The sequence below is a fragment of the Cebus imitator genome, unplaced genomic scaffold, assembly GCF_001604975.1.
Source record: "Cebus imitator isolate Cc_AM_T3 unplaced genomic scaffold, Cebus_imitator-1.0 Scaffold668, whole genome shotgun sequence".
Classification (NCBI taxonomy): domain Eukaryota; kingdom Metazoa; phylum Chordata; class Mammalia; order Primates; family Cebidae; genus Cebus; species Cebus imitator.
In genome coordinates, this window is record NW_016107983.1 from 251851 (window position 1) to 270789 (window position 18939).

The 18939-nt window shown below is 47.3% G+C and overlaps 1 protein-coding gene across 5 annotated transcripts in view; it reads left to right on the plus strand.

The window, feature by feature from the left end:
- The window catches only part of COL23A1 (collagen type XXIII alpha 1 chain), a 356236-nt gene that overhangs the window by 61491 nt on the left and 275806 nt on the right, over positions 1 to 18939 (plus strand). The gene's annotated exons all lie outside the window — the stretch shown is intronic.

Below are 18939 nucleotides of genomic sequence, written 5' to 3' on the forward strand. Positions count from 1 at the left end.
AGGCTCTGCAGTCCTCTGTGTTGGTCTCATTCTTAGGCAGGCACTTCCCCACCAGGCCCATGTCCCCCCAGCTCACCGTGCCAGCAGAGTCCCATAGAGGACGTTCCCTGGTCCAGCTACGGCCACATGTCCCATGAGCCTGTCACTGTAGTTGAGAGGGTGTTGGGCTTTGCTTGGCTCCTGAGGTTAGGGGATAGAGTCAGCTCCCCCCAAACCCACATGGGCCTATCCAGGCAAAGGGGCGGTTCCCCGGGGCAGCCAGAAGGGTACTAGTGGAAGTATGGGAAGGATGTTGGAAAGGCCCATAGGAGTCAACCCCAGGGCCTACTCCCTCCCACATGCTTTTCCTTCTCATTCCCTGGCCCTCTGCCCTCTCTCCTTGAGGACCACCAAGCCTCACCTCCTCCAGGAAGCCCTCTTGGATTACTCCAGCCCTTGTGCTTTCTTCCTCCCCAGAACTCCCAGGACATTCAACTTTGTTGGGCCTGCCTGAGCAGTGCTGACTCCCTCAAGCTGTTACCATCTTCAAGTTTGTCTGTGTTTGCTTTCCCGCTAGAGGTATATGGAGGTCTTGAGGGCAGGTCTGTGTTCCTAAGGCAGCTGATGAGGTGTAAAGAGCTTTGGGCTCTTCTCCAGTGCTTCTGGCCTAGGCTGTGCTTTGCCTGTGGATACATTTTACCTGATCCTCATTTTTCTATGTTGATGAAGCTTTTCCTGTGAGCCTTGGACACATTATCTTTTTCCATTTTGCACTGATTTTTTTAGGGAAAGCCTTTGCATCCTGGGGTCTGCACACTGTGTAGCCATTTCTTACCAGCCATATAAGCTTAGCTGACTTATTTAACCTCTTGTTGCCCCAGTTTCTTTCTTCATCTTAAAATGAAAACCCGTAACATAGAGTTAGGCAGTTTAAGCGGGTGGTGTGCATGTAAATGGAGTCCTGCAGAGTGCGGGGCTCCCAGACAGCTGTTGAATGAATGAGTGACTGACTGCATTGCTGCGTGCTGCGTGTGTGCATACATGAGCGAGTGAGTGAATGAATTTGTCCGTCTGTTGTGGAGCCACATGACCTGTTAGGACTCTAGACAGGGGCCTCTATGAAAAAGGAAGGCCCTGCTTTGTGGGCCTGACCTAGGCAGGCAGCAGGTCAAGAGCCAGCCCTGCCTCAGGTCAGCATGGCCTGGAAGTCAGCCAGGTCTGCAAGACAATGGGCACCTGTGGCTGGGTGGTCCATGGGGGAGGAGGCTGGTACAGGCTAGAGCTGGGCAGGTCAAGCCTGACTATTTCCAGGACCTTTGCCTGTGCTGAGCATGGGTTATTTTTTCTGGATGCATCCATCCCCCATCCTTTCAGTGACACTTCCCTGATTTCCCTTTGGGTGAAGCCTCTACCCCACTCCCAAACTATGTATCTTGGGGTAGGCTGGCCCCACCAACAGGCTCTGGTGATATCCACATGACCCAGTTATTCCCCTAAGAGACAAATTCTAGGATTTTCCTGGAACTTCTGAAATAGAGAGGGTCTCTTTCCACTGGGGTGAGCCGGCAGGATGTGGTCTGGGGCTGCGGGGAGCCACAGTGTGAAGAAGGCTCCCCGGGAATGAAGCCAACAAGGAGGAAACAGAGCTGACGGATGGGGAAGGAGAGAGCTTTGGTGATGTCATTGGAGCGCCTGGATCCAACCAGACCTGTGTCTTCCTGGATTTTTCAGTCAAGAGAGGCAGTACGTTCTCTTTGTTATTTCATCTAGCATGACCCAGGTAATTCTGACCCTTGGAGATAAAGTTCGGGACTGATACACTGCTTTACTGAAAGCAGGTGTTCCCCAGAGATCCTCACCGTATGACACAGAATCAGTATCCCTGCGGACGCTCATTCCTGTGGAGGTTTGCATTTTTGAAGTCTTTGTCAGAGATTCTGAAAAGGAAGGATCGTAGATAGGCAAGGTCTCAGGAAATAGTGGTTGCAGTGAGTGATAGCGTGTTCACAGCCCAGGTAGCAGAACTTGTCTCCCTGGGTAACAGCTCAGGTTGTGTTGTGGCTGCGTCGCACCAGAGATTCTTTAGAGAACAAGGATGTCAGAATCTGTAATGTGTGTTGCGTACATTGAGCAGAGATTCCTTCCAGTTGCTCATCACTCAAGGTCTCAATGAATTTTTTTCAGGGTGTGCTGGTTTGTGTTTTACTTATGCTGTTGGTTCAGTGATGGAAACGATTACAGGCAGTGATAAAGCATGGCAATAAATGAAAGGAAATGACAGGAAAGCACCCATCCTTGTGCTTCCATGGACACAGAGATGAAGATTTCCATCTGTGGCTAAACAGGAGCAGAGCTTTGGAGGTGCTCCTGGTCGGTCGGTTCCCAGTGACACATCTTCAACTCCAGGCCATGTAAATTGCTCAGAACTTATGCACGTCATGGAGGGATTTTTCTTTGTTTTTTGTTGGTTTTTAAGACGGAGTTTTGCTCTTATTGCCCAGGCTAGAGTGCAATGATGAGGTCTCAGCTCACTGCAACCACCGTCTCCCAGCTTAAAGTGATTCTCCTGCCTCAGTCTCCCAAGTAGCTGGGATTACAGGCACACACCACCATGCTCAGCTAATTTTTTTTATTGTGTTTTTAGTAGAGATGGGGTTTTACCTTGTTGGCCAGGCTGGTCTTGAACTCCTGACCTCAGGTGATCTGCCTGCCTCAGTCTCCCAAAGTGCTGGGATTACAGGCGTGAGCCACCACGCCCAGCCGGAGTTTTTTTCTAATTCAGTTCAGGACATAGATGGGAGGTTGGGCCAGGGAAATAGAATGTAGGACAGGGGGTGCCCTGCTCATCACTTAAAGGATCTCCGTGTTAAAATTGTACCATAAAGCCATGCTTGGAGTCTAAAGCTTCAATGTGGATCCTCTCTTCAGGGAATCGGGGGAGACTTGCATGGGAAGGATGCCCTTCGGCAGAGCTCGCTGGCAGTCCCCAAAGGCTGCCTCTGGTCCTAGACAGTGCCTTTGCATGGTGTTTAGCACTTGCTTGGATCACTCCTTTTGGTGTTGGTCCTGTCATCAGACTGTGGGAGGATCACAGACAGCGCCCCCATCCTGCCCTCCAGCTCTGCCCTGTTGTCCTCAGATACAAGTGCATCACCTGCCCTTGGGTACATTCTTTCTCCAGTGATCCCCTTGGTTCATTACGTGGGCTGACCACAGGCTCCTTATGATCCCGGGCAGGCACAGCCAAGGATGGATGACTGAGGGCAGCTGTGGATGGATGACTTGGGTTAGCATTTGTGCAGCTTTTGAACATTCTCATGGCTGAATGGGGAAGGATGGTGAGTTCTTCCCAGTCCCGAGGTGTGGTAAATGACTGCTGTTATTGCTGTGATGTCTGTGCAGACTGGAACTCAGGTGGGCTAAATATGTATGTTTTCATTTGAGAGGGGCAAAAAAGTATTCTATGGTTGGTTGTTTTCCAAAGGCAGTAACTCACCTGGTTAGTTTTTCTTTTTCCTCTCTCCTGCCCCCAAATCAGAGAAAGCACAACATCCAGGTCATGTTTCCAAATTTCATTTCATAAACTGAAAAACACATTTTAAGTCTTAAAGGGCAAAAGACACCTTCATCTAGTTAACTCTGAAAGTTTTGAATGTTTATGTGGCACAAAGTTCCTTCCTTTTTTAGACAGACTAGAATCGTTCCTTTGCTAAAACCTTCTTCGGTTTTTAGTTTGTTTGAAAAAAATTTTTTGTTGTTGTGTTAAAAAATATGTAACATAAAGATTGCCGTGTTAGCCATTTTAATGTACAATTCAGTGGCATGAATTACATTCCCAATGTGTTGTGCTACCATCACCACTGTCTGTTGCCAAAATATTCCATAACCTCAAACAGAAACTCTGTAACCATTAATAAATAACTCCCTTTATACCCCTGTCCGCAGCGGCCCAGCCCCTGGTAACTTCTTAACTACTCTGTCTCTATGAATGTGCCTAGACTAGATATTTCATATACATTGAATGAACTTAAGTAGCCATTTGTTTCTGACTTTCATTTAGCATAAATACTTCAAGGTTTGTCTATGTTGTAGCGTATGTCTGTACTTCATTCCTTTTCATGGTTGAATAATATTCCATCACATGAATAGACCACGTTTTGTTTATCCATTCATCAATTGATGCACAGCTGACCTCATTCTTAATGTTGGCTTTAAATAGTTTTAGTGAGTAAATGTAATGAAATCATATACCCCCTAATGACATTTCAGTCAGTGATGTACCACATATATGATGGTTGTCCCGTAAGATTATAATACCATATTTATATGTTTAGATATATAAATTACCACTGTGTTACAATCATCTACAGTATTCAGTACAGTGACATGCTGTGCAGGTTTGCAGCCTGGGACAATAGGCTACACCACATAGCCTAGTGTGTAGTCAGCTCAACTACATAAGTTTGTGTAAGTACACTCTGAAGTTCACACAATGACAACATCACCTAAGGACACATTATATCCCCTTTGTTAAGTGATGCAGGACTGTGAATTTCTATAAATTATTCCTATAGATTCTCTGTTTCATGATACCATCTGGACAATGGAATGGAATGAAATTGAACTAACATTTATTGATTGTTTACTGTAAACCAGGCTGTATGCTGGGGTCATGCACAGAATGTTATCTCATTTAATCCTCACCAGCATGGTAGGACGTGGATCTCCTCACCTCGTTTTACACATGAAAACACTAAGCTTCTAAAATAGAAGGGATTTGCTCAAGGTCACATAGCTAATATGTGGCTCGCTGAAATTTGAACTTGGTCCACCTCACTCCTGAGTCCATGTGCTCCCCTCCTGTCTGCTCTGTCTCATTGATCACAGAGACAAGCTGGCTCATGTGGCTTGGTCACATTTAGAGATGTTTCACAGATGCTTTCTTCCCAAACACATCAACAGAGCCTTGAGCCCTGGTCCAAAATGACTTACCTTTTGTCCTTTGGCCTTAGTAGATTCCATATCAGTTCCTAAGTGATGAGGAGAGTATGTAGGGGTCACATGAGGTGTTGGCGTAGTTTCGAAGGGGTCTTGGAGTAACTGATAGATCTGTCTGCACTACAGTTGGGGAACCAATGGCCGGCTACCTCCACTGAGCTTCTGCTCTGGCAGCAAAGTCAAGGACTGTCCAGTCTTACTAGTCACACATTGATTCCTTCCCAGTCTTCCCTCCCTTCTTCCTTACCAGCCACCCATCCATCCTTTGATCCATCCACCCATCTGACCATTCAGCATCCGTCTGGCCAACTGTTCATGGATTCATACGTGTATCCATTCATTCATCAGACCATCTATCCATCTAGCCATCTTCCATCTATCCATCCATCTATCCATCCATCCACCCATTCATCTGTCCATCTATCCATCATCCTTTCATCCAACCATCTGTCCATCTAACCATCCTCCATCCATCCATCTATCCATCCATCCACCCATTCATCTGTCCATCTATCCATCATCCTTTCATCCAACCATCTGTCCATCTAACCATCCTCCATCCATCCATCTATCCATCCATCCACCATGCCTCTGTCCATCATCTGACCATCCATTCACCCAACTATCTATCCATCTGAATATCCTCCATCTATCCTTCATCCAGCCAGCCCTGCATGTGTCCATTTATCTACCATGCATTCATCTGACCATCTATCCAACTGACCATCCTCCATATATCCGTCCATCTATCCATCCATGCATCCATCTATATACCATCAATTCATCCAACCAAACATCTATGACTACACCAGACAATATTTATCATAGGCCTGGTGGCTACTATGTCCTGTGCTAGGCTCTTAGATACAGTGGTGAGCAGCACCAACCAGTGAGACAAACATCCTTTAACACAGGCAGAGTAGGGTTTGCAAACTGACACCTATGAGATGGATCCAGCTAGGAAAATGTGGCAAAAATCAGGAAAATTTATTTTAAAATCATGATTTCTGGCTTCTCTTGGAAAAACTGGGAGATTAGACCTCACAGGGCCCAGTTTTCCACACGGCAGTCCCTGTTAGAATTGTGTGGTATTGTGCAGGGCACAGCCCCTTGGTCCCCACAGCCTGATACTCCCTGTTGTATTGCTCCTGGACCCTTCATGCACGCACATTGTGTGCCTGGCCGTGGGAGGCCTGTGAGCCTCCACCCTCCACACCAGCTAGGTTTGCAGCAGCCATTGGCTTTATGGCCTGTGAAGGTAGACAGGGCACTGGACTTCCAGTCTGAGGCCTGGACTCTGTTCTGACAACGTTCTACCCCTGAGCTCACAGTTTCCTCATCTACAAAATGGGGGTGTGGGCAGAGAGCGAAGATGATAAAAGAAGTGAAAAGGATCTGCAGACTGGAGCATGCTGCTAGGCAAAAAGAACTGCTGCCGCCGAGAGCCTGAGCCCTAAGAGGGCATTGAGAGAGAGAATGGACCCTGTCGTGAGGCTAAGGCGCCAACTCTCCAGTCAGCCTCCTTCCTGCACACTGCCTAGCACCGTTAGTGACAGGGACGTGGGCTGTCTTCCCCTACAGTGCCCAGGTATAGATAGATCTCAGGGCAGCATTCTAAGCCCTTCCAACATGCCTTTGGTGCAAGGTGGTTGCTTTTTTAATTTCTCACCCGCCAGTTCGGGGTACAGGTTTGCTTTTATCCACTCTCCACCCCTTTAAACAAATCTTTGTTAGGCACCTGTTCTAGACATTGGGGATACAATAGTGGAGTAGGACTGACAGTGTCAGGGGCTTACATGTCCTCAGTACGGCTCACCATGCCTTGCTGGGCACTTCTGGCTGTGTCTTGGCTGTGGGTGGATGGTGGGAGGATGAAAGGATAGGTATGGTTGCAGCAGCACCCGCAGCCTGGAGGCCCCGTCCCCTCTGAGTCCTGGCCCAGGGTGTTGACATGGAGGCATGCCCGCCTCAGTGACAGGCACTTTCCACACACACAGCCACAGATGTGGCAGCTTTGTGCACAGGAAGCCCACTCCCACCAGCTGTTGTTCGCACACACAGCCCGTAATGTGCCTTCATCCTCTTATTTAACTGCTGATTATTTTGCCCCAGGATAGGTGTGAGGTGCAGGGATCATGGGGTGGACAAGGTAGGCATGGTCCCTCAAGGAGCATCTGGGGAGCCTGGGGGAGACCAGGAGGGGCACCCGCCAGGTCTGAGGAGGCAGGAAGCTTCCAAAGGGAACCAATGCCTAAATGAAGAAGGGAAGGTTAGGGATACTTGGAGGGAATGCCAGAGAGGAGGGGAGGAGGTGTGCCGGTGCTCAGAGCAACTGTCTTTGTGCATTTGGTCAGGAGAGGTGAACTTAAAACCAGAGACATCTGGTAGAGAGCTGTCGGCAGGCAGTGCCTTCGGGCATGTTGGCATCTGAGTTGGGTGTGGGTGGGATGTGAGGAGGCCAGCCCTCAGTGGGGCTGTGGGAAGGGGCCAGGCTGCTCAGCCTCTGGGGGCCAGAGGCACAGGAGATGGGTGATTCTTCTGCAGGTGTTTGGGTGTCATTAGACAAGAGAGGGGAGAGGGGCAAACAGTGAGGGAGGTCTCTCCGGGACTGGGCTGGGAGGCCCTGAGGCGCAAGAGGGAAGGACAGGGTGGCGGAAATGAGGACGAAGATGTGGCAGGTGGAATGCCCAGGGTGCCGTGGAGTATTTGGTTCTGAAGCTCAGGATCCATAGTCACAGAAGCTGGCGAGGAGGTGAAGCCTCCAGATGGCTCTGCAGAGACAGAAGAGACACAAAAAGAGAAGAGGCCCTGGAACCGAGCCTAAGGAACCCACCAAGACAAGGGAAGGGAAGGGCATGCAGAGGCAGTTGGTGAGGTGCAAAGGCCTGGGTGATTCCCCAGCACTGGACGGGGCCTGCTCCATCCAGCAACCGAGAGCTCTGAGGGGTTTCAGTTGTGGGAAGGTGTGGAAGGGAAGGAGAGCAGGCTAGTAGGTGTGGAGGGAAGGGGCACGGTGCAGGTGGCAGGGTCAAGAGGGAGGATCTCTAGTATGCAGGAAGCTGAGGGCCCTGCAGCCACAGAGCCGGGGCAGATGTACACCTAGCTTCCAGCAGAGGCGGGAGCGGGGGTCTGAGCTGAAGGAAAGGTGGGTGTTGGGGGCTGAGAATGTTGCCCCAAGGCCTTCTGTTTCCTGGGTGAGGAAGGAGGGGTGCCGAGCACACCAGGATGGGCAGATGGGTCAGAGGTCTGAGGAGCCTGGAGTGGGATGGGCAAGAGCAGGAAGGATTGCAGGCACTTGAGGGCCAGGAGGGTTTGTGGACCTGGCATGTCCCTACTCTGGCTGGCTAGTGGCCTCCACCCCATGGAAACCTCTGCAGTGATTCTGTTCTGTTGCTGCCCCTGGGTGGACCCTGCCCAGCACAAGGACAGGTTCACGCCCGACACTCACTGCTTCCTGTGGAAGGCAGACTACAAAAGGAACCTGTTTGGGCATGGAGGCTGCAGGGAGGGAGGCTGGAGGCTGCTGCAGATGGGGCAGTGCAGGGAAGCAGAGGAGGCCCTGGGCAGGATGGCTTCCAGAGGGAAAGTCCCCTGTAGCAGATGTCCCAGGAGGGCTGGGTGAGATCTGAGCCTGGCACAGTGCCCTCCTACCCATCTGCAACTCAGCTGCCTCCCAGAAGCTTGCACAGCACATGGCTCTGGGGTGGGATCCATTCCAACAGGCAGCAGCTTTCTTCAGCATGGAAAAGTTTGCTTCAAAGAGAGTGACTTGGCTTTCATTGGACTCTGGGGAGACATAGCTCTAAATATTAGTTAGAACCTCAGCAGAAAACGCAAACAAGACTTGGTCCATTTACTGAGTTTTATTCTGAATTTTAAGACAAGCTCTGAAAATGCTGCATCATAATTTGAATTTCTGGCCAGTGTTTTGTATTTGTGGATGAGAGTAACTTGGGCCCTATAAAGAATTGGGATTCTGAGTCTGGTAAAACGTGACCACTCCCTGGAATGTGGTATTTTTCCTCGCATACATGTCAGTTACAAGTTTGGATTTTTCTGTGCTGCCCACACCCCTGAAGTCCCAAAGTGGCCCCTTTGTGCATTGTCAGGGCAGCAGGCTGCTGTGTCAGCTTCCCCCCTCCCCCAGTTTCTGAGCCTCAGGTCCATTCATCTTTGTGGCCCCAGGCCCTGTGGCTCCAGGATGTGGACCAAGTGTGGTGAATTTTAGGGCACAGGCAGTGGATTAAGATTGCTGGGGCTCCAAATATAAAATGGTGCAGCCACTATGGAAAACAGTATGGAGGTTCCTCAAAAAATTAAAAATGGATCTACCATATGATCCAGCAATCCCAGTTTTGGGGATAGACCCCAAAGAATTGAAAGCAGGGGCTTGGAAAGGTATTCCCATGTTCACAGCAGCATTATTCACAGTAGCCAGAAAGTGGGAGCAGCCCAAGTGTCCACTGATGGATGAAGGGATAATCAGTCTGTGCTACTGGATCATCAGACAATGGAATAGTGTCAGCCTTAAAAAGGAAGGAGATTCTGTCATATGTTACAGCGTGGATAGACCTTGAGGACATCACACTGAGTGAAACAAGCCAGACACGGAAGGACAAATACAGCATGAGTTCATTTATATGAGGTACCCATTTATATGAGGTATCCATTAAATTCATCCAGACAGAAATTGGAATGGTGGGTGCCAGGGTCTGGGGGAGGAGAAAGTGGGGAGTTAGTGCTTAATGGGGACAAGGTTTCACTTTTGCAACACGAAGAAGTTCAGAGGATGGATGGATGGTGGTGATGATGGCACAACAACGTGAATGTGCTTATGCCTTTGACCCGTGCAATTATAAATGGTTAAGATGGCAAAATTTTAATATTATGTATATGTTACTGCAATTAAAAAATAATTTTTTAAAAAAGCAGAAGATGATGGAAAAAGTTAGGCAGGAGGCCCATCCTAAGAAGGACTCCACCTGCCTGTGCTGACTGTGAAGATGGAGGAAGGAGCCTTAAGCAGTGGGCTCTAGGAGCTGGGACCTACCCTCAATTATAGCAGCACAAACGTGGGGACCTCATTCCTATACCCATAGGAACTGACTTTCACAGTGGCCTCTAGGAGCTGAGATCCACTGTCAATTACAGCAGCACAAACGTGAGACCTCAGTCCTACACCCACAGGAACTGACTTTTGCAGTGGCCTCTAGGAACTGGGATCCACTCTCAATTACAGCAGCACAAACTGGGACCTCAGTCCTATACCCACAGAAACTGACTTTTGCAGTGGCCTCTAGGAGCTGGGATCCACCCCCAGTTACAGCAGCACAAACATGGGACCTCAGTCCTATCTATACCCACAGGAACTGACTTTTGCAGTGGCCTCTAGGAGCTGGGATCCACCCTCAGTTACAGCAGCACAAATGTAGGACCTCAATCCTACACCCACAGGAACTGACTTTTGCTAACTACCCAGATGAGCAGGAAAGAGATAACTCCCTGAGCCTCCAGGAAGAAACAGCCTGCCCACACCTTGATTTTAGCCTAGTGAGACCTGTTCTGGACTTATGACCTGCAGAACTCTAAGATAATACATCTGTGTTGTTTTAAGCCACTAAAAAAAGAGGGGGCTGGGTTCAGATCCTGTCTGCCAGTTTCCAGCTGTGTGGCCTTGGGCTAGCTACATAAGCTCTGTGCCTCAGTGTCATCATTTGTAAACTGAGTTCCTGAATGTACACACCTCATATGTTGCAAGGGGGATGTGAGTGAGTTAAGAAGGGGCAGCACTTGGCACAGTGCCTGGAAGCGCAGTAAAGCCTCAACACGTGTTAGCTATTATCACCACCGCTTCTGTGGCCAACATGTCCTCCAGGGCCCAGCCGAAGCCCATCTCGTCCTAGGCCTGTGCCCTCTGGAATGAGGTGCTCAGGGACATCCAGCCTTGTCCATTTCCTCTGCTGTCTCAATCATGCTGTTTGTTCCGTGCTGCTTGAGATGCTGGAATATGGCCTTCACTGTCTCTAACCCCCTTTGCCGCTGAGTGTGGTTTAACGTCTGTGGGTGTGGTGTGGTGGGCTTGCACCTCTAAGTTCAAATTCCAGCTCTGCCTCTTACTAGCTACAAGGCCCTGGGAACTTCCATGACTGGAAAATGGGAGGCGTGGATGACAAGATGCATGTGTTTGTGGCAAGGGCAGAAGAGGCATGGCGTGGATGTCAGTCCTGTCAGACTGGGTCAGGGATACTCAGTGAGTGCTCAGTTGTCCTGAAGAAGCCTGCTTGCGGCTGCATGGAAAGGGGGGTGAGGATATCTCTTTCTGCACTTGCAGGTTACAGCAGAATGGAAGTCCTTCTCTTCTGCCCTGTCCAGACTCATGCAAAGCTCTGTGCCCCCTCTGAGCTGGGACACAGTGTGAGGGTGCCACCCAGGCCACCCTCAAGGTTCATTTTAGAATCTGAGCAGCGCTGCTGACATCCTGGTACGCAGTGTCACACCTGACACCTTTCTGTTGTCCCTTTCCACCCTGGTACTCCCTGTATCTATCTCTCTCCCCTGCTGGACAGGGACTATGTTAACTCACATCTGTGCCTGCAAGAGGGTGGATGCCTGGGATATATCTGGTTCAGGAAAGTCCATAAATGATTTACTCTTTCTCAAACTGGATACCACATATATATGGTACATTTATATCCTTGTCTCAGTGTGTAGATAAAGTCCTCACAAAACAGAGTTACAGTGAACATTATTGCACAAAATATCTCAACATTCCATGGCCATGTTTTATGTGATCAATTACAATTCTATAATACCATTAATACTGAGTAAGACACTGCTGCAAGTGTGTGCCAAAACGCATTGAACCAGTCTTCTACAATTGGATGCTTAGGCTGTTTCCAGTTTTCTGCTTACAGGTAATGTAGTGAGCATCCATGTTCATACCCATTTGTTCATATGTCTCATTTCCTCATAACATATTCCCAGAAAGGGAATTGTTGGGTCAAATAACACTCCAGTTTCTGAAGCTTCAGTTGCATGTAGTAGTTCCAAATAGCCCTCCAAAAAGATCGTTATGAAATATATATACTCCCACTAGGAGTGTACAAGAGTGCCATCTTCATCTGGCAATGAGTAGTACCAATTAAATTTTTTTTACCATATTTGTAGGTGGTATCTGAGATGCTAACACAGATTAATCACTGCAGTGTTCCAAGATGTTGAAAATCACCACCTCATTTAATTTGTGGGGAAAGCATCAATGTCTCCAGTTTACAGATGGATGAGTGGTCTCAGAGAGGAAGCTGAGGAGGTGCTTGGGGGTCTTCTGTGGCTTGTTGGGAGGGCTGGCAGCTGTCCACTACAGGTCACTGTGTCTCAGGGGACCCATGGTCACCAGTAAGGTGAGCCTGAACACATGCCCTCCTTCCAGAGTTTAACCTACCCCAGGACTTAACTCCAGGAATTAGGGTTGAACTGGGGATTCCCTATGTGCAAAGTGCTGCAGAAAGTGGAGCAAGGACATTTCGAAAGGTTTTCTAACAAGCATGCATCCATTGCAATCTGCGGAGTCTTATCTTAGCAGGGATTGGGGTAAGAAGGAATGACAACTCACAGCCAGAAGTTAAGAATGAAGGTCTTCTGTTTCAAGGGGGTGATTTCCAGGCAGGAGACCTCCTTTGCTCTGTAGCTGCTGAGAACTTCTCAATGCTGAGGCCTGGACTCTCAATTCAAATGTCACAGAACTGTCAGATCTCATATACTGGAATTATGAATGAACCTGCAAAGGAAATTGGCTTTGATCTGTTCCTCAGTGAATGTTCCACTGTAATCTTTGAGTCATTTTTTGGTGTCACTAAAGAAAGTGTTTAAAAATTTAATGAAAATTTAGCAAAATGAAAAAGTTGGGGAAAAAATAAGAACAGGAAATTCAGCCTAATCTCACCACCTTAAAGTATAATTTTAATAAAATATAATTTTGAGTTCCTGTTTTAGGTCTTGTTTGCATAGATGATTTATAATCATAACATTATTTATTCTATAGCTGGTTTTCTTACCTAGTATTAAAGAAGCATTATTCTCTATTTGAGCACAGCGTTTCTAATTATTTTAAATGGCTCTATGGTAGTCCATCAAATGGATGTGCCACAGTCCAGCATTTGGCATTTACATGATGTCCAAGTTTTTGTTTGTACAAATACGACTCTTCTCTTCATATAAACAAACTTTTGCTTTTGTTTAATTAAGATCTAAAGTTTCAGGAGTGGGCTTCCTGGAGGCATCTTTGTCCCATCTGATGCATTGCCAATGTGTTTTCTTTCTTTTTTCTTTTTTTGAGACAGAGTCTCGATCTGTCACCCAGGCTGGAGTGCAGTGGCACAATCTCAGCTCACTACAACCTCCACCTCCTGGGGTCAAGCAATTCTCCTGCCTCAGCCTCCTGAGTAGCTGGGACTACAGGTGCGTGCCACCATGCCTGGCTAGTTTTTGTATTTTTGGTAGAGACGCAGTTCCGCCATGTTGGCCAGGCTGGTCTCAAACTGCAAGTGATCCACCTGTCTCGGCCTCCCAAAGTGCTGGAATTACAGGTGCAAGTCACTGCGCCCAGCTACCAATGTGTTTTCTAATTGTGTCAACTTACACTGCAGTGTGTGAGTGCCAGTTTCAGGGCAATCTCTCCAGCACTGGGTATTGTCATTAAGAAGAAAAAAATATATATTTATGTAAAAGGTAACAGAAAAAATAGATTCACTTATCCTTTTTAAGATCAATAATCATAGCATTTTCTCATGATTAACTGTAGAGAGGTAGGAAGCTGTGTGCAGAGCACTTTCTTTGTGTAAACGATGAAGAGTTTTCATACCTCCTACGTGCAGGGACTGGATGGTGAACACTAAAGACGGAAGTGTTGATGTCAGCTCCCTGTGAGCTTTACAGGAGTTGTCACATCCTGGGTTTCAGAGAAGATGTAAAAAGTTAATAATAGCACATGATTTATGGTTTAAATAGTGGCTGAAGAGAAAGCAGATAAGCTGTCACTAGACAGCATATGAGCAATCGCTAACTAATGATCCCGTGTTGAGTTGCTTAAAGAGTCCGGAGGCTCCCTCAAGGTTGGGTGGTCAGAGGAAGCTTCATGCTTGGGGTGGGTGGTGGTGGGATTGTGCTGTGCTTAGATGGTGGTTAGTGCTGTGTGGCCAGAGTGGGAAGGTCGGAGCATTTGGCAGTGGTACGGAGGTGGGAAAGCCCAAGATAGGTAAGGTCAGAGCTGGAAGTGGCCTTAGAGGTCACCAGGAGCTTTGCTTCTTCAATTTCAATGTGCCAGAACTCAGCTGAGGTCTTGTTAGAATACAGGGTCTGATTCAGGAGGTCCAATGTAGGGCCTGAGAGTCTGTGTTTCTGACAAGCGCCCAGGGGCCACCGTAAACCATCCACGGAGAAGCTGGGATCTAGACCAATTTTTAAAGCTGGGGAAACTGAATCCCAGAGAGAGAAAGGTACTCTGAATTTGTATTATTATGCTTCTCTTTGGCATCTGAAACATATTTTTAAAGGTTTCAAGTAACTTCCAGTTCTGGAAAAAGAGGAGAAATATTTTCTGTATTCCTCCTAAGTGCAACTAAAAGCCCTGGACATTATGTATAAAACAAACATAAGAAGACTGTTATGATGGGGAGGAGTCAGGCAGCTAGGGACCCTGGGACACAAGGAAGGACACAGTGGTGACCTCACAATAGAAGTCTGCTCTTTAGCCAAAGGACCAGGAGAGGGGCAGCCCAGCAAGGCATACTTGTTTAAATAAGAACTGCTCTACCCTAACCAGTGCCCAACCCTCCCCCATGGTGTTGGTGGAGCAGCCCCTCCCGGCCACAGTGGTATCAGTAGTGAGGAGATGGAACTCCCACTCCCTGCAGCAGTACCAAAGAGCTACTCTCTTCTTTGGATATCAACAGAGACCTGGTGGGGAACCTGGGTGTCCACTCCCACCTAACAGCAATGCAGTGGCATTCCCCCATCATTTCCTGCCAGAGTGGTGTCATGGGAGCCAGCTAAGATAAAAGATTCAATAAGATCTAGACTTTGAGTATTATATAATACTCAAAATGTCTACGTTTCAATTAACAGCTACTCATTATAATGAGAACCAGGAAAATTTCACCTTGGATTAAAAGAAAAACACTCCACACCAACACTGAGATGGCAGAGACATTAGAATTATCTGGAAAGGACTATAAAGCAGCCATTATAAAAATGCTTCACTGAGCAGTTGCAGATGTGTTTGGAACAAATGAGAAAATAGAATCTTAATACAGAAATGGAAGAGATAAAAACAAGATAAAAACAAAATAATTTAGAAATGAAAAATGCAAAAACCAAAATGAAAATCTCAGTAGATAGTATCAACAGCAGGACAGAGATGACAGAGAAAAGAATCAGTAAACTGAAAGATAGGATATAACAGAAATTACCCAATCTGAACAGCGAGAGAAAATAGACCAAAGTGGGGGAAAAAAAAAGAATAGAGCCTCAGGGAGCCATGCTATTCACAGATGATCTAACATTTGTGTCATCAGAATGCTAGAAGGAGAGGTGAAAGGGACAAGGTGAAAAGCCTTGAAGTAATAATAGCTGAAATGTTCCAAATTTCGCAAAACACATAAACCTACAGTTCTCGAGAAACGGAGCAAATCCAAAATACAATAAACCCAAAGAAATCTATGTCAACACAAACCCACTTTCTGAAATCTCATGACAAATAAACAATCTTGAAAGCAGCCAGGGAGAAGCAACACTTTACTTACTGGGAGAAAACAATGTCAATGACAGCAGATTCCTCATCAGGAAGTATGGAGGCCAGAAGGAAGTGGCATGAGAAGTTTCCAAGTGCTCAAAGAACTATCAACTTAGAATCCTAAACTAGAAATATCCTTCAGGAATCAAGATGCTCAGATGAAAGAAAACAGCGAGCATTTATTGACTGTCTACCGTGCACCAGGCCCTGTGCTGGGTATTATTTTGAACTCTGAGCTAGACACTATTATTATCAGCATCTTACAGAGGAGTGACCTGAGGCTTTGCACGTGAAGTAGCCAGCCAAAGGTTTCACAGTGAGAAAGGGAGGATTCAAAATGGAGTCTTCTGAAAAGCACAAACTTACACATGAACGAGACTGTACCTTGCAGCACCATCTGTAAAGCTAAAGATAGGAAATTTCTCAAGGATCCATCCAAAGGAACTGGTTGGACAAACGAAGGCGCACCCACTCTGTGGTGGTGTGTCGGGCTGTGATAGGCAATCAGGAAGGACTGTATGTATCACCACAAAGTGACTGTCAGGATATTGCTGACTGGAAGTGCCCAGGTGCAGAACTGTGTAGAGCGTATGCTGCCTTTTACATAAGAAAAAGGAGGAAATAGGAGTGTGTCTACATATTTGCTTTTATTTTGCAAAAGAGACAATGGAAGAATAAACCAGAAGGCTACAAACAAAAATGTACCCTCTTTTATAAGCTGACTTTGCAACCCTGTGTTTTTTAACTGGAAAACAAAATTAAACCAAAAAGAATAAAAACCATCTCTTAATATTGAAAACAAACAGTCCTGTATACAAAATTGATGGCTTAACCTCACAGAGAATTGTTTCGAGTAACTTTGAAACATAGTAATTTGTGCATTCCAAATTAAATACCAAATTTGGGACAGAGATAAAAAGAACCATAAATAAAACTTAAACTGTGTTCGTTCAGTAGTCTTATTGTTAATAAAAATGGTATTGTTGTTTTGAAACTATTATGTATACAGATTTACATATGTAACCATAAGTAATTATATTAATATCTTTGAGAAGGTTTTTATTGTGAGGCAAGGAGTATAAATTAAGTAAAATCTCATCGTTACTGAGAATTAGAAACAGCAGTATTAAATGCTTGCTTTATTCCGTACATGATTGTGTCAATGTCATCAGGAGTGACCACAGCCCCACACCAGGTCTCCCGCTCCCGGCTAGACCCTGCTTCCCACCTCCCACTGAGTTCCTTGTTGGCTCATTGCACATGCCTGCCCAGGGGGATGTTCCTTGGATGGATCGGGGTGAATAGGCTATATCCACGGCTTCTGCTGCCCCTGAAGTCTGCCTGCATATGTGCCGTGGGGTACCTCGGTTTCTGATCAAGTCCCTGGAGTGTACGCATCAGCTGCTGCCCTTGCATGCAGGCTGCAGTGGTGTGGGAAACCCAGGAAGCTCAAGGCCTAAAGAACTGTCAGTCATTTGGTCAAACTGGAAACCACCCTCGCCCAGGACTGGAAAATGCCCTCCAGGCTGAGACCTGACTGCCAGGACAGGCTGCAGCCTCAGTGGGGGATGGGGGTGGCATGATCATTCAGTCCTGGGCCAGAGCAGGCCTTTGCTGTTTTTTATTTTTCTCTGTTTGTTCAACCCTCCTCCCATCCTTCAGCAGATCCGGCCTACCATGTGCTTCACTGGCTCTGCTGCTGTGCCAGGTGGGTATGTCCCATGGGAAACCTCATGCATAGTCTGAAGGTCCCAACAGCCACGGATTTGGGGGGCCAGCTTACCTGTAGGTCTGCTTAGACTCAGCATGGGTCCTGGCCCCTTATGTCCTTCTTCTTGGGGTCTGTTGACTCAGAAGGTGCTTGCACCCTTACTGACAGGCTCTGTCTGGCACAGGTCCTTAACTGTGTCCAGTTCCAATGATTGGGCACCCTGTCCCTGGGTCTGGGCCCACTCTGAACGCCCCCCAAATCCCCACTGTGGTCCTCTTGAGCCTCCATCACTGCTTTTTTGTCTGCAGATTACCTTCGTGTTATGGGTTGAACTGTGTGCCTCCAAAAAATGCTGAAGTCCCAACTTCCAGTACCTGCGAATGTGACCTTATTTGGAAACAGAGTCTTTGCACATGATCAAGTTAACATGAGGTGATTAACATGTGCCCTAATCCAATATAACTATGTCCTTATGAAAGAGGGAAATTTAGGCTGGGCACAGTGGCTCACGTCTATAATCCCAGCACTTTGGGAGTCTGAGGCAGGCAGATCACTTGAGTTCAGGAGTTGGAGACCAGCCTGGCCAACATGGTGAAACCCCAACTCTACCAAAAAATATTAAAATATTAGCTGGGCTCGATGGCGCTTGCCTGTAATCCTAGCTCTTCAGGAAGCCGAGGCAGGAGAATTGCCTGTGCCTGGGCCCCACACCCTGCGCCTGCTCTCTAGATGGAAGGATGCCCTTTCCCGTGCAGGGACCTCAAGGGGCCCACCTATTGCCTGTCCCCATCCTCTTGTTCCCATCTTCTGCTGCTGCCATGGTCCACCCCAATGTAGGCAGCCTCTTGACCCCTAGCCCAGGCTTCCTGGGTCCCAGAGCCAGCAGCTGATCCTTTCATCAAGGGAAAGCAGGTTTTTTAAGTTGGTATTTTAAAACTTAGAGCAGTTAACTGCTCTGTTGCCCAACTTAGCAGTTTCTCTTACACTTCACTGCCTCCTGTCCCCACCTGAAAATATCTGAAGTCTGGGGTGGAGGGTGCAGTTTTATGGGAAATTGTAGGGGATGAAAAACAAAGAAGATATGTGACTCATTTTATGCCTCAAATGGAAAGATGACAGGAACTCAGGCCACAGCAATTCAGAGCTCCACCTGGTACAGCCTGGAATGTCTTTCCTGAGATGAGGTGAACTCTTTTTCATCTTATCCAACGTATTGCTTAATAACATACCAACGATAGTGTCCAGGTCACAAAGCAAAATGTGATCATGAACACCTGAGGACCTGTTTACCGAAGTGAGACGCACCCTCCCCTCCAGACCCAGCCCAGGGCTCTGCCTGCCCCACCTCAGGGAATTTTATCCGGAGTTTTTTTTTATGCCCCTTTCCCTTCTTTTTAAAAATGTTTTATTTAGCCGGGCGCGGTGGCTCACGCCTGTAATCCCAGCACTTTGGGAGGCCGAG